This window comes from Cupressus sempervirens, chromosome 2 (assembly GCF_028749045.1).
Source record: "Cupressus sempervirens isolate cs-2001-9-10 chromosome 2, ASM2874904v1, whole genome shotgun sequence".
NCBI lineage: Eukaryota > Viridiplantae > Streptophyta > Pinopsida > Cupressales > Cupressaceae > Cupressus > Cupressus sempervirens.
Genome location: NC_143119.1, coordinates 185,805,417 through 185,821,896, shown reverse-complemented (window position 1 = coordinate 185,821,896; position 16,480 = coordinate 185,805,417). Strand labels below are relative to the sequence as shown.

The following is a 16,480-nucleotide window of genomic DNA, read 5'->3' as shown; positions in this document are numbered from 1 at the left end:
TTGATGCCAAGTTCGTGTCCATTGTCGAGTTCGTGTTCGACACTGTCATGTCCACCAACGTGGAGTCTGTGTCCGACGTCGAATTCATGTTCGTCATTGTCATGTCCGTCACCAACACTGAGTCCATGTCCGTTGTTGAGTTTGTGTCCCACACCGTTGTGTCCATCACCAACATCGAGTCCATTGTCATGTTGGTGTTCGTCATCACTGTCGTGTCCATCATCGACATCGAGACTATGTCCGTCATTGAGTTCGTGTTCATCATCTTTGTCATCACTGTCGTGTCTGTCACCGACACCGAGTCCATGTCCATCGTCGAGTTTGTGTCCGACACCGTCATCACTGATGCCGAGTCTATGTCCATGTCCGTCGTCAAGTTGGTGTCTGTCATCATTGTTGTGTTTGTCACCGTCGTGTTCGTCATCGCCATGTTTGTCACTGATGCCAAGTTTGTGTCCGTCATCACCGACGTCGAGTCCATCGTCAAGTTTGTGTCCATCACCGTTGTCATGTCTGTCACCATTGTCGTGTCTGTCACCATTGTGTCCGTCGCCGACGAGTTCGTGCCTGTTATCATTGTGTCCATTACCGACATCGAGTTCATGTCCCTTGTCGAATTTGTATTCGTCACCTTTGTGTCCATCACCGACACCGAGTTTGTGTTCGTCGTCAAGTTCATGTCCGTCACCATCATTGTGTCCTTTGTTGTCACCGTCAGCATATCCATCATCATCATTGTGTCCGTTGTCATCATCGTCGCCTTGTCCATTGCCATGTCTAACACTGCCGTCATTGTCATGTATGTCATCTTCATTGTGTCCATTGTCGTCATTGCAACTATGTCTATTGCCAAGTCCATCATCATGTTTATCACCGTTGTTGCGTCTATCAACATCGTTGTGTCCGTCACCAACGTCAAGTCTGTATCTATCGTCAAGGGTGTATTCGTCGCTGTAGTTGTATCCATCGACAATGTCATTGCTATGTTCATCATCATTGTGTGTTTGTCATTGTGGCTGCATTGGTTGCAATAGCTACGTTTGCCGCCATTGAGACATTGTTCACTGTCGAGGCTCTATCCATCATCGAGGCTTCAACCGAGGTTTTGCGTGTCATTGAGGTTTTATCAGCAGCTAAAACTTTGTTTGCCACTGAGGTACTCTCCGTTGAGGTTTTTTTTGCCAAGGTTCCCTTTACTGAGGTACTCTTTGCTGAGGCTTCCCTCATCGCGACACCCTTCGCTGAAGCTCCTGTCACCAAGGTTCTCACAGTTGAGGTCCCCTTCATCGACATTCTCACCATTGAAGCTCTCTTCATCAAGGTTTCATCCGTCAGGAATATAATAGTGATCGTTGTGGTTGTGTCAGTGAGTAAGTTTGTACCAACATCAGTGTCTGTGTGCATGACCATACCCAAAGAGATTTTTGAACATAATGACCTGAAAGATTTCATCAATTTGTGTCAGTGGGATCCTGGTGAAGGCTATGACAACATTTATATCAGAGTGGTGCATTGGAATCCTGATGGTGGTCTACTAACCTTAGTTGAATTCAATCATGCTTATGAGATCTTGAAGAAGCGTGGAGTTTCCAGCAGATATGGCTATCCGTGTCAGCGCACGGTTTGGGATCCTAGAGTTGCAAATTGCTTGAGGACAAGCAATTTTTGGGCGGTGAGGTTTTGTAATGTTCCCAATTTTAATTAATTTGGGCCCAAGTTATTAATGTTTGTATTTAGGGGTTTTGATTGATTTAGTATATCTCGGACCCATTTATTTATTTATTTGTTCCGTAGGTGTTGGTCATCGGCTAATTTTTTGTAAACCCTCAAGATGTTTATTCGAAGGGTATTTAAGCACGGCATGTAGGTGGTAGTTAGTATGCATTCTGGATTATCTCTTTGTACTGCGAACTCCTGTTTAGGGTTCTCTATTGTTTGCCATTTCGGAAGTGAAAGATCTTCCATATTTGGCTTATTGCGGTTTTGGTGGGATATAACCCTCACCCTATTCCGTTGTTGCATGTAATACTTCACTCGGATTTAGCAAGTTGGAGCACCATCTTTGTTGCAAGATATCTACTATTTGATATATATATATTCTCTGTGTTTTGGTTACTTCAAATTGGCAGTATCTGTGTATTGGTTTTGTGTTGGTTTCATCCCTCTCTGTCACCTCAATAACCTTGTTCCTCTCTCCATCAACCTACGTCCTGTATCCATCCGTATGACCACCCCTCCACACCTCTGGCATCTTACTTCTCACTTACCAACTTCCTCCTAAACATCCGTACGACCTGTGATTCCCAAGTATATAGCCTGTTCTCCATCGTACGGCCTCAGTATCCATACGCCTTCCCTCCTCCCCACATCGTACGGCTATCCTGTCTGCACTGTACGGCCTCCAGCATCATCCCTACTCCCCTCCAGCATTACTGTGCGGCCTCTAGCATCGTCCCTACTCCCCTCCAACATTACTGTACGGCCTCCAACATCGTCCCTACTCCCCTCCAGCATTACCATACTGCCTCTAGCGTCATTCCTACTCCCTTCCAGCATTAACGAACGGCCTCCAACATTGTCCCTACTCCCCTCCAACATTAGCGAGTGGTCTCCAGCATCGTCCCTACTGCCCTTCAGCATTACCGAATGGCCTCCAGCATTGTACCTACTCCCCTCCAGCATTACCGAACGGCCTCTAGCATCGTCCCTACTCCCCTCCAATATTACTGTACGGCCTCCAACATTGCCCCTACTCCCCTCCAACATTACCATACGGCCTCTAGCAACATCCCTACTCCCCTTCAGCATTACCGTACGACCTCCAACATCGTCTCTACTCCCCTCCAACATTATCATACGGCCTCCAACATAGTCCCTACTCCCCTCCTGCATTACCGAACGACCTCCAGCATCGTCCCTACTCCCCTCCAACATTATCATACGACCCCAATTTTAGTATTCGTACTTCGTGTTACATACCCAATAGAAATCAGGAACCATATTCTTGTTTGTTGCACGCACATAGAGGTCAGGAACATTACATACATACATAATAATAGACATATTAGACACACACACACATATAGAAATAGATATTTCCCATCTCCTTCTCACTCACACACTCGCTCACCCACACACACCTTGATGTAATATTGGTCAGAGATGAACAAAAGCTAGATGAGATGGTATGATCTCTCCATGGAGGTGTTATGTGTTGGTATTTTTCATTGATGCTGAGTTATGCGTTGGTTGTTCCATTGTTGTCAGTACTGAAGTTAATAGTTTCATAGGAATGCATTGAGTTTATTGTATATGTTGAAGCCCTGAAATAGGCATCTGTATGTTATGATCACAATCCTTGACATATGTCTTAGCAATGATGAAATGATACGTGTGTAGTGATTACAAGTCTAGTTGATCACCACATATCAATTTGAGGAGTTTGTATTGGTTTGTAAGGTATTTTTGTAGAATATTGATTTTAACATGGTGTGTAACTTGACATTCTACCACCGAATGGTCAGGCATGCTGACTGGATTCTTGTCAGCTTGGCACATTATGCATGTTGGAAGATAATGTTAGAGGGGGTTTGCGGTTGGCATTGGAATTGTTTTCTACCAAATATCTTTGTAGGGGTTATGGTTGCAGACTTTGATGATGTAAGTATGACTCGGTTCATTTTTTTAATCGACCAACTTAACTTCTAGCTGTGCATCAGTTTAACAAAATGATGAAGGCCTCTTTTGTAATATCGGGTTCTTGGCTGAAAAGAATGTTGCATAACATGGAGACCTTGTGCGATAAAAGATCTTTATTAGAGGGAATTAGCTTGAGAGTTTGAATTGTTTTTCTGTGAGATGACAACGAGTTGGTAAAGGGATATGCATCTTAGTTTTTTTAATTTAAAAAGTGGTGTATAAAATGATTTGAGTGTGCTCGGCAATGGTTTTTGTGTGAAAGCACTAAAATGTACTGAAGGTGAAGTGACTAAAACTAATGATTATTTTAAGGAGATTGGGCAGATGGTTGTGAGTTTGTGTGCTTGATTTCTTGTTTTGAAAGTATTATGTGTGTGGGTGCCATTAATAGCGTGTTTTGGTATGACAACAGATGTTAAAAACTGTGTGGATATAGGCTTCTTATGAAGGCTATTAGAAGCATTTGGATGCTTGTAAATTGCTGTGGTGATATTGTGACTCAAGTATTTTGTGAATACTTTGTTTGTTGTTGAATAAGGTTAAAGACAGTGAAAGTTTGAGCTTAGCTGGAGTATTCTACATTGAGCAGTCAAAGGTTACCTTGATAAAATTCATCCACATTCATTAATGATTCAATATGTTTGTGTAGAAGGAATCATCTACAATGTTCTTAGGGAATAGAGGGATTTGTGCTTCGTGCATGAGAAGGTGTTGTTTTAGCAGAGTTGATACAACAGTAGTAATATATCTTCAAGGGAGTCTAACACACTCATTCTGTTGGACTAATAAGAGGTTCATTTCTTTGTTGAAATCTTTGCCTGTTATATGTGTTGTTGGTAAATATTGTGTAGCCGACAGGTTGATGTCGTTGGTAAATATTGAGTAGCCTATGAGTTGATGTCATCGGTAATTGTTATGTAGTTGACAGGCCCCTTTGGGAAGGTTCTTCGAGAAGTATATGTTCACCATCCGAGATCATTGTAATCATCATTGGAAAGCATTATGTAATCTCTTTGGCATATATGCGAATAATAAAAGTACTGTTGTGTTACATGTTCTTGTCTATTGTTTGTATGCATTAAACAATTTACCCCATACAATAAACATTTGGCATCGTTGCCCCATGGACTTGGAACGAAGGTAGAGGAATGAAGAGTAATGTTGAATCAGCTGAACAAAAATAAGAATAAGCTAAAGGAAAAAATGAAATACGCACCGCACAAGGGAATTTAATTTTGGCACAACAGGCCAAATGCAGACGGAGGTTTCAGTAGATTGTCAATGGACACTGAAGCACCGAAGAATTGTTGGAAGAGACTTGATAGCAGTTGGATTTGGTAGAAGAAACAAGGGAGGAATTTCTTAACCTTTATACGCCGAGGGAAGAGAATCCAAATGAAAGGGAATTAACTCGCATGGGTCGAAGTACTGAGGGAGCACGAGCGTGGAGTGAACTCTTCGTCCTCGATACACCTCCCAGACGGATAACTTTGCTTGAGGAAGTTCCTTTTTCACCAAGTAATGCGGTTGTCAGAAGGACGGTTCTCTGAAGCAGCATGGTTGTATAGAATAGCGTGGGTGTTGTGCAGAACAGGGCGGGTGATCAGAGCAGCGCGGGTGCTCAACAAGTACCTAAGAATCAAAAGAAAGTTGTGATGGCAGGTCCCAAAGAAAAATTACCAAAGTTCAATGGTGATGGAACGACAGATCCAACTAGACATTGCAAGACGTGTGAAACCATATGGGCAACAAATGGCGTGACGGACGAGGCTGATTGGGTTAGACAGTTCCCAGCAACCCTACAGGGTGTGGCAATTGATTGGTTTTCAGACGCCGACCCCTAGAAACTAACTACATGGGCGGGAGTTAAAAGGGAGTTTATCACGGAGTTTCAATTGCTGCAAGACGACAATGAGATAGTAGCAGAAATCTACACCACAAAGAAGGGGAAAAATGAAACAGTCTGTGTATATGCCAGAAAACTAAAAGAATTAATAAATAAAATGGAAAGTAAGCTGGCAGATGGGCTGAAAAAGAGATGGTTCATTGAAGGACTACACTCAGAGTTAAGGAAGAAAATAAGATTGTGCCGCCATCATCATACACCGAAGCATACAATCGGGTGATGGACATAGAGAGTGAACAAAAAAACAAAAAAGAAGAAAAGCAGCCCATCCGACTTAGATGATGCATCTTTGGAAGAAGATAGCAGTGGTGACGAAAATGATAGTAAAAAGGTCCAAACCTTCCAGAAGGATATGATTAGAATGATGAAGGAATTTAAGAATATGCATAAAGAGACGAAGGGAAACGAGCTATGGTGCACAAAATGCAAAACAGAAGGTCACATAAGGGGATCTTGGTCGAAAAACCAATTCTGTGATATCTATCAGATTATGAGACATTCCACAAAAGAATGCCCTTTCAATATGAAAACAAGAGGGCATCAACAAATGCTCCTGACATAGGCGACTTCCACGTCGAGAGGGAGTGAAAACACCAACAGTGACTGTGCCACTTTGGGAGGGTACAGAAATAATAGAAAAGGGCAAAACAACAATACCAACAATAATACCAACAATAATAATGGGGGACATAGCCGAATTTAGTATGATGCGAATGATTGCCCTGCCAAGCATGCAATTTGTGGTGCTACTTTGTACGGAACTGTACATTAACAAACACACCAAAATTGTTATGCAAATGGTGTGGTTCTAGAGATCATGAAGATGCCAAGTGCTCGAAATCTGGAGTGAATTTGATCAGCATCGGTGCAGACGAAGAAGTCTTAGCAATCACTCGTAAACAAGCAAAACTGTACCTTCACCCGATGGAAGAAAAGAAGAGATTTGGAAGAAGCGCGAGTGAAAATTGAGAAAGCAACGCAGGTAGAGAAATCACAATTGAAGGACACTACTGGTATCTCAACGAGGAACTGTGTAGAACAAAACATCATAATGCAGATATTACAAACTGAAATACCAGTCAAGTTAAATGATCTGATTCTTACAATGCCTCAACTTTGATCTGCACTTACAAACATCACTCCGACTGTTAAACTACCAAGAGAACATGGAAGGGAAAAGGAAAGTGAAGCAAGTGCAGTAGACCCAATGCTGTTAGCCCTCACATCCAGACAACATCCGGTGGTCGTCGAGATGGGTATATTAGGAACGGTCCTTTCAGACACAATCGTGGACGGAGGATTAGGGGTAAACGTCCTACCAGAAGATACCTGGAAGAAGTTGGGATAGTCGACATTGTGGCCACCTACGTTCCAATTACTAACGGTGGACCAACACGGCATTAAACCTCTTGGGGTCCCAATGGCACAACCAGTGACTATTGGAACACAGTCATTCCTACTTGATTTTGTCGTCATCCCGCTGAAGAGGAGAGGATATGATGCCATTTTGGGCCGTGGATGGCTTGTACAAGCAAAGGTTAAGCATGACTGGAAGAAGAATACACTATCACTGGAAAGCAAAGGGCGAAAATTCATTATTGATTTGCACACACAAATGGTGGGCGAGGAAGGTCTCTCATCTGATTCTGAATAAGAGGATGAAGGAAAGCAACGAATGGAACTAGATCCGGAAGGAGTCCTATGGTTGGAAGGTGGATCGACGGACGATGATTTGGATTCGGTGAATGGCCTTTTCCATTGGTAGATGGAGGATTACGAGCTCTTTCCGAGCTGTAATATGTTAAGGGTTGAAGAAGGTGAGAGAGAAGAGGGGAATGAATGTTCGGAGGAATACAGAGAAGCGGAAGAAGGAAAGGTGGTTAGGACAAAAGTTGAAAGGAAGAACATACAGTACGAACCCAGAAAAAGGGAAGATTACACCGTATGGTACACAATAAATAGACAGTGCAGAAAAAAAATGTTATGTCGAACCACAGATATAGTAGAAAGGTGCTGGCAGCAAGGAAAACACATCATACGGTTTACACAGGAAGCAAAGAGGAAGGGTTTAATAAAAACTTCAGTAGTATAGAGTGAAGGCTCTAAAATCAAAAATACTGTTATTGATGACAAGGAGTGACAGCCGACGAAATTTATGGAACTGAGTTTTGAGAACAAATTGGGCAATATGGAAAACCTGAGGGAGAGATTGTGTAACTTAAATAAATTTGATGAGCGACGATTGTAGACACAATGGGCCACAGAGGTGACACAAAACAGGTGTAAAACATGGCATGATAAACACCTGAAATTGAACAAGCTCCAGCCAAGATAGTTGGTGTTGAAGTATGACGGATGGAACGAAATCAATCCGAAAAAGTTTAAAGTCAAATAGGTCGGGCCATACCAAATCCAAGAAGTAGGTGATAACGGAGCAATAAAGCTATGGACATTGGACGGGTAGGAAATTCCGGAATCGGTGAATGGTTCCAAGTTTAAAATATATCATGCGCGAACTGTTCCGTCGTCGATGAATATCGAGGAATAGAAAAATTCTGAAGAAAAAAAAAAAAAAAGAAAAATTGAAAAAAAAAAAAGTGTTATTAAAGTTACCCTACGATAGCCTGCTAATGTCCACCGCATAGTATTTCAAGAGCCCCACGTACGGGAAGAAAAAAAAAAGGCGAAGACTTATTGATGGACACTGTACGGAAAGATGAAGCATAGAGGATGTCGATAAAGCCACCGTACGACAATTTAATGATGGACAATGTACAGTAATGTGAAGCAGATGATGTGTCGCTGTACACCTAGACAGACCAAGTAAAACTTGTGGCGTACGGTAAGTAGGAGGAAGGATGAGTAAACACCGTATCTGTACTCGGGCAATGTAAGAAAGTCGTACGACGTACAGGGTCAACGTAAGAAGCTAGGCAAAGAGTGTAAGTGCAAGCAAGGAGTATAATCGAAAGCCAATAGTAGGGAAATTATAGGGGTGGGTCGTATGGCGGTAGAAAGTTGAAGTAGGGCCCATACGGAGAAAAAAACAAAAGAAGCCGTATGTAAGTGAAGTCTAATGGGGAGGTTAACACCATATGGTATAGTAGAAAGGGGGAGAATATAATTTATTTTGCCAAACCACAGCCACAGTACTGTCATACGGACATGTGTAGGCAGAGGTCGATTTTAGGTTGGGCTTTGCAGACATTTTCTGAGTGATTAAAGAGAAAAGGAGAAATATTTAGCTGTGCAACAGACAAAAATAGAGGATGGAGCCAAAAAAAGAAAAAGAAAATGACGACAAATCAAAACAATTCAAAATGAGTAACGCATGATGTCCAAAAGAAGGGAAAGACATAAACAAGTAGTAAAACATAAGCGGTTGCCAGAAAGAGTGTGGGATCAGAAGAAAATTGCAAAAATAGTGTGTTCCATGCATTTTTTTGTGGCTTTGAGAGTGCTAATTTGGTCTTGGCAGCGGGGGGCACTGCCCCTTGACCCTGCGGGGGTGCTACCCCTCGACTCCGCTGGGGGTGATGCCTCCTAGACCCCCAGTTAGTGCAGTTATCAGTCGTGGGAAGTGTGACCAGTTGATGAGACTTGGAGTTGTTGCAGGCATAGTGTGCTAGAGGTGGAGAGAACAACAGAGCAAGCCTTTCGAGAGGGGTGATATGCTTTGAAGCACTTGGAGTAGGTGTTGGACGTGAAACTGTCTTGGTGGATGCATAGAGAGCTCGGGAGGAGCTGATCATCCAGTTGAAGGTAGTACAGTGAGACTTGGCTCAGGGTACCCAAGAGTTGGAAGCAGAGAAAGCAGCACGGGTGGCTATCAAGGTTAGCTTGATTAAGAAGACAGTATTGTATTAGCAGAGGCTATAGATGCAACGTGGTTTGGAGACTAGTTTGGTGCAGGCGCGAGACGAATGTGAAAGTGGTGTGATAGAAATAGATCTATCTTGTTGTAGTTTGTCCGTTAATGTATTCCGTTTTGTTAATCTGTCTCAGATATTTTGTAATTGTCGTCTGGAGATGACTTTTTCTTTTGGGGGGAATGATGTTGTCGACAAATATTGTGTAGCCAACAAGTTTATGTCGTCGGTAAATATTGAGTAGTCGACGGGTTGATGTCATCGGTAATTTTTATGTAGCCGATGGGCCCCTTTGGGAAGTATATGTACACCATCCGAGATCATTGTAATCATCATTGGAAAGCACTATGTAATCTCTTCGGCATATATGCAAATAATAAAAGGAGTACTTTTGTGTTACATGTTCTTGTCTATTGTCTGTATGCATTAAACAATTTACCCCATACGGTGAACAATATGCAAATGGTTTGTTGTATGAGTTGTTGCTCTTAGTGTTAAAGGTTGGAGCTTGAACTTTGTTGTTGCTGTGATAAGAGCTGTAGCTCCTTATTTACCAACGTGTAGCCCATTTCTGGTTATTAGTGGAATGCATTTTTTCACTTTAAAGGGTTTTCCACGCGATAATTTTTTTTGTCAGTCTATGTTTTGTGCATTTCATTTGGGTTTCTAATTGACCAAAATTGTGAAATCTTGATTCACTCCTTCCCCCTCAGTATTTCTCTTTCTGTTTTCATTATGTACGGCAATAATGGTAATAGATTTGAAAGGCAGCATTAGGAAACTCTTGAAGATGAGTGACGACAACATGATGACCCCCAATGCACTGAATAATAAGTGTATTCTTTGTAGGGTTTAAGCCTCATATACCTTGCTATAGTGTGTGCCTTGCTAGTGATCAACATAAATTCAATAAAATGATTGCTCAGACACTTTTCTTTTCTTGAATGATATACTTCACCTAGTGGTTGTTGGTAGTATTTAAACATGTAAAGGGTAATCAGGAAGCAATATTGGAATTTAACCCCAAGTCCAAGATTCTTACATGTTGAGGATCATGTTATTGGTGATGTAGCTAGTAAAGCCATAAAATTACTTTGTTTATATCAATTTGATAGGCCATATAAGCTATGTTGATGGAAACTTCATTTGCATGTGTCTTACATAGCAACTGCATTTGAAAATTGAAGAGTAGATAATCTTGATGCAAATATGTAGGATGCGCTTCACTTTGATGCCTTTGCTATTGTGGTTAATTCGGATGAGGTTGTAGCCCTAGATTGCTGTAGTTTTCTTCCCATTTGTGTGCTTAGCAAGGGAATGAGCTCAAACACAAAGGGTGAGCTAATTGAGATATTTTTCTCTTTTAGTTATAGGACCCCATTGTGGAAACAATTGAGATGAAACCATACCAAGGCATTAGAGGTGTCTAAGTAGGGTAGCACTTGCAGGTGTGATGCTAGTTTACAATAATCATCCACCTAGTTTCTAATGCCATTGAAATTTTGATATGTACTCATTTTTTAGATCTCAACCAAGTGGCTTGGTGAGTGTCCTTTTTGTTGGGACAAATATGGTTGGTCTCTTTGATCTTGTAGTACTTCAATGCACCCTATGAATTCGTTGGACTTAGACACAATTTGCATTTGGTCAAGTTAAATATTGATTGTCGGTTGGGCTCCCTTATGACTACATTGCTCAATGACATCTTATGTTGTACTACAGTAGACTTGCCTTACTCGTTCTTGCCTTGAAACACAAGTAGTGAAGGTACTAAGTTCTTTGAGTGTGCGAGTGCTGCAAATTGTATCAAAGGGTAATTTTCATGAAGAGCTTGAAAATTGGCTATCTTGCATTATAAAATAGGGATCTTGTATAGACATATTAGAAGATTTGAGGAATTAAGATTTCTTAACTTTTTAACAAAATGTATTGACCCTTTACAAAACTATTGTTAATATTATGGAATAACAAAACAAATTCACCTCCAATGGCAACAGGTCTCAAAAAGTACAGAAGCATTCTTGTTAGTATCCATGTATTCACATGTCATTAGCCTTTATATGAAAGACAAAAATGATTGTTAAATGTTGAGCAGATTTATTATTGTTGATGTCACTATCTAGGTCCAACCAAGATGGGCGTCTTAGTTCAATTACACAGTTCAATCTGCATTTTGATGTGGCATTGTTGCTGTACTAGGGTTGTTAAACTAGTGTGTTTGTGCATCATCGAGAACAATGCTTTTGGGTGTGTGGTGTATTCTCTTTACAAATTCATTAGTGTATCTATTATGGTAAAATAATGAATGTGTTATTAAACAAAGATCATGAATGATCTATATCTACAAGAGAATGTTTTTATAATGAAGAGGAGAGAGGAAATAGAAACATTCTTGTAGAGTGAAAAAGAAAGTTTCTATAACAAACAAAAGAGTTTACGGAAACATTGCAATAAGAGTGACCATTAGAAAAAGATGAAAGAGAGAGTAAATAGAATATTGTAATATCCTCGCTTAATGTTCAATCTATCTTCAAAAAATAGAAATTTACATGTCCTCAAAAAGCGTAAAAGGAAGCCTCGGATTGATCAGAGAGGTCTGCATGTTTTGCAATGTTGGCTTGTGGCTGCGATCCACATTGCTTCTGCTGATTAGAAGCAATGCGATTCTTGCATTTTTGAATCACATGACCAAATTTAAGGCAATAGTTGCACCTGATTTGCTTCTTCTTGAAGCTATTCTGAGACTGAGTAGAAGATTGAGATGGCCCTTTATCCTTGTTAAAGGATTGGGCTGAAATGATTTTTTAGAGGAGGATGAAGGAGCACTATTGTGAAACTGTTGTTTCTAGTGGTCTCGCTATAGAGGTTTGTGCATAGATCTGAAAATTTGAGGTCAAAATTAGTTGCAGTAATTTTGAGCACCTCAATAAAGTGCTCATAGGATGATGGTAGACTTTTTAGAGCAATGACCACCATATCCTCTTCCTCCATTGTACGACCAATAGCCTCAAGATCATCTCCGATGTCGTTAATCTTTAGAAGATGTTCTTGTAAGGACATGTGCTCATCCATAATAATAGAGAATAACAAAGTCTTCAAAGAGAAGGTTCTGCTTTTATCTAATGTCTTGTGGAGATCCTTCAGTGTTTTCCAGATCTCTGCACCTGTCTTGCCAGATGACACTTGAGGTAGCTGATCATTAGTAACTGCAAGCTTCATAAGCATTACAGCTTCTCGATTATGCTCATCAAACTTATCTTGAGTAGCATCGACTGTGGTAGGATTAGTCTCGATACCTAGAACAAGCGCCTCAAGGCACCGATACTCAAAGATCGTAATCATTCTTTGCTTCCAAGTGTTGTAGTTCTTTTCGTTAAATCATTGACTCCCTTCCAACACAAGACTGATGAGAGATGCCATTGCACATTTTTCATTGAAAAAGCGTGAAAAAACTAAGATGACACAAACTTCAAGGCAGATTGACAAAAGACCTTGAAAATTTGAAGAGACACTTGGGTAAGAGCTCAAAAACCCAGATAGAATCTATTGTCAGATTTTGATTCCGTTGGCTCGAAAATTGAGGCATAGAAAATGATGCACCCCAAAAAAAGTAAGAATAACCCAGTTGAGATCTACAAAAGCCCACCAAGAATATGCAAAATTTTTGTTAATCCAACATGGGAATTGAGGATTTTCAAAAATCCTTAGATTAAAAAACTTGAAAATTTTTGTAGAGTTCTTGAACAGAGGGCATATTTGAAAAAAAGGTAGATTTTAATCCATGCAAAAAGAAAATTGGAAAAAAAAAAGGACGCTAAATCCCTAGCTTGTTTGGAGGAGAAAAAGATGCAAATTTTGAACACGTGCAAATATTTCGAAAATTTTGAAGTAATAATTTCAAAAAGATTTTTTTTTTGAAGAGGCCAAGAATTTTCTTTGATACCATATTATGATAAAATAATGAATGTGTTATTAAACAAAGATCATGAATTTTCTATATATACAAGATACAAGAGAATGTTTCTATAATGAACAGGAGAGAGGAAATAGAAACATTCTTTTAGAGTGAAAAAGAAAGTTTCCATAACAAATGGAAGGAGTTTATGGAAACATTACAAAAAAAATTTGACAATTAGAAAAAGATGCAAGAGAGAGTAAATAGAAACCATCTAATATTGTAAAAGTATCACTATGCATCAATTAATCTTGTCCATACACATATGTAGGGATAAAGAATTACCATGCATTGTTGTTTATGGTACAGGTAAAAGGATGCTTACCGTACAGGTAAAAGGATACTTAATGGATGTGGTATAGTAAGATATAACACAAAACTGATACTTTATTCATATACGTAGTATGTACATTACAATTATTCCAATGATGATTACAATCCAAATACAATGATGATTCCAAAGTCCCTTTGGATGGTGTACATATACTTTCCCGAAGGGGTTAATCGTCATGCGCCCGTTTGGATACTATTCTACCTGTCGGCTATAATATAGAATTTACCGACAACATGCATGAGTAAACCAAAAGTCTCATATGTTAGACTAGGCTAAATGTCGACTATCACCAAACTTGTGCCATTCTAAGTAGTGAAACTTGCATTTTTTGCATAGAATGCTTTGAGAGAATCAGGGTGATTGTTTGCTCAAGTATTTTGTTTGAATGATTTGCATAGAGTAAGTGGAAATAGCATAATATAACCCTAATAACTTTGTACGACAATGCTCCAAAAATATATGTATCTTTATGTATTCATTCATTATATGTGCAATAAATACAACAATTTCATGCTTAATGGATACGCTCCCCAACTACATTTTATACAAGAAATATATAGCAAAGATGACATTGGTTGAGAACACCAATGGCTGGTAACTACAAAATATTAACCGTCTTGGAACTTTTCTCTAATTACAAAGTTAGTCATTTTATTTATTAATGAATTACATCAGCTGTCGTAGAAAGAAAGTCGTCTTCTAGATGACAACTAGCAGAATTAGGGACTGCACAACACCAATATAAAATCTACAAGGAAGTTGCATGAGAAGATTCTCTTGGATGTTGGAGTGAATATATGGGATGAAGATTTCCTAAGCTTGTGGACCTCATCTTTGTGTAGCTTCTAATGGTGAGCTGCTATCAAACCTTGCTCCTTTGTTGCCTTTACCATCTGTGCAACATTGGTTAGGTAGCTTTTAGTTTGCTCAATCTCATCCTCATTCTCAACCGGTCTAGCTCATTTTTCTTCCATGAGTTGTGATTCTTGTTCTTGAAACTTCTTATGTTCAACTATCACATTGCATACTATCTCTACAATTTGAAGGGCCTCATCCTTTTGATTGTAAGCTCATTAGTAGAGATTATCTAACACTTCAACCTATGAAATGAGTTATTGAAGGAGGTCTCCATAGAAAATGAAGCAAAAATTACTCTACCATGTCTACCTCTGTTGTCTCATTTTAGGTGTATCCACCCTAGGCCATCCTTAAGAAGTGTAGCTTTAAGTGAACTTTGTTTCACAGTCTTTCTTCACAAATACCAACATGGTCCGGCCTCTCTTGTCACCAATAGAAAATGCATGGTATCCAAATGTTGAGAGATGTCTCCACCTAATTCATGACTCTAGCCATAGGTTGTAGAATCTTATGAATATCTTTGAATTCAGTTGGTCCTTGTCATTAGACTTAGCAATCTTGACCATCAAGCTATGCAATCTCGATTCGTACTCTTTTTGATCACTTGACTCCTTTCTTGATTTCAAAAGGGAGGTCGAACTTAGGATGTTGCAATCTCTTGAATTTTCTCAATACTTGGTGGAGTTTCTTGGTGTAGGACCAAGCTAGATATCGTCGACAAGCATGACTAGTCTCTTGTTGTTCAAGTCTATCAACCATAAGCCTTGGAGGTATTAGAAAAGACAAAACTTGTATGAGAAGCCCAAGTAGGTTTAGTTAGAGATTAATTGTTTGGCTTTCTAAGCCAAGGTGGTGTCTGCTAGCAAATGCCTTTAATTGGTAACATGAGCTATGCTAGTATAGTGTCCTCAATGGGTAAATTGGATTCTTTGCAATGTGGGTGATGTGAATGCCAATGTGATTAGCAATTCAATAGTGTCAATGTAATAGGCACTGGTGCAAATGTTGTTGACAATTTAGTAGTAATGTCACTAGTATGGATATCATCTTCCGTCTATATCTCTGACTAGGATTGTACATCGACAACTAATGAGATCCCATTTGTTGGTGTAGGGGATGATGTGGAAGAAGAAAATTCCATAAACTAATAGTTGTTGTTTGTACTATCTCTATCTTCATCTAACACATCCCTTTGCTTTGTTTTCTCCTACTCAGTTATGTTTCTTCCCCAACTAGTGCCTACATGTTCACCATAATCTAGAATAATGTTGTTGGCCAAGAGGGGTCATGGTCGGAACTTGCCCCATTTGTCTATAGGATCTTGAGTATAAAGGGCATAATAAATGGAGCAATGACGTGCTGCATCAAATGCTTAGCTAGTTAGCATTTCATTAATTCCTTTATGCATCTTATTTGGTAGTAGCTAAGTTTTTATTCAATCTATTATTTTTGACACTTCATATACTATCTTTTAATTGCTTTTTTAAAGTTTGGCCAACATATTCTACATAAGAACCCTCTTTATGATCTGGCATATAAATCTAGAGACAATGATTGGTTTCATGGAGTGTACTTGATGTTCAATAAGTAGCTCTAGTAGGTCTTTTCATTGTGTTCTAGCAAAGTTTCAATTTTAATACATGGCTATTTTTGTAAGTAGTATTTTTAGCAATTGTCCTTTTTGCTTTTGTCTCCTTTTCCTTTAGAGTGAAAGCATATTGGTTTGGCTCTAGGTCCTGTTTTAATCTATTCTATAAGAAAAAAGGCGCAAAGACTTCCACAAGTAGGAAAATTCTAACTATCTTTCGTGAATTTGAGATGGCAATACAAGATATAGTCAAAGCTTGTAGTCTATATAT

General features: G+C 39.5%; 1 protein-coding gene across 2 annotated transcripts in view; it reads left to right on the top strand.

The window, feature by feature from the left end:
• LOC149571698 (P-loop NTPase domain-containing protein LPA1 homolog 1-like) overlaps window positions 1–16,480 on the top strand; it is a 262,301-nt gene that overhangs the window by 145,578 nt on the left and 100,243 nt on the right. The window lies entirely within an intron of this gene.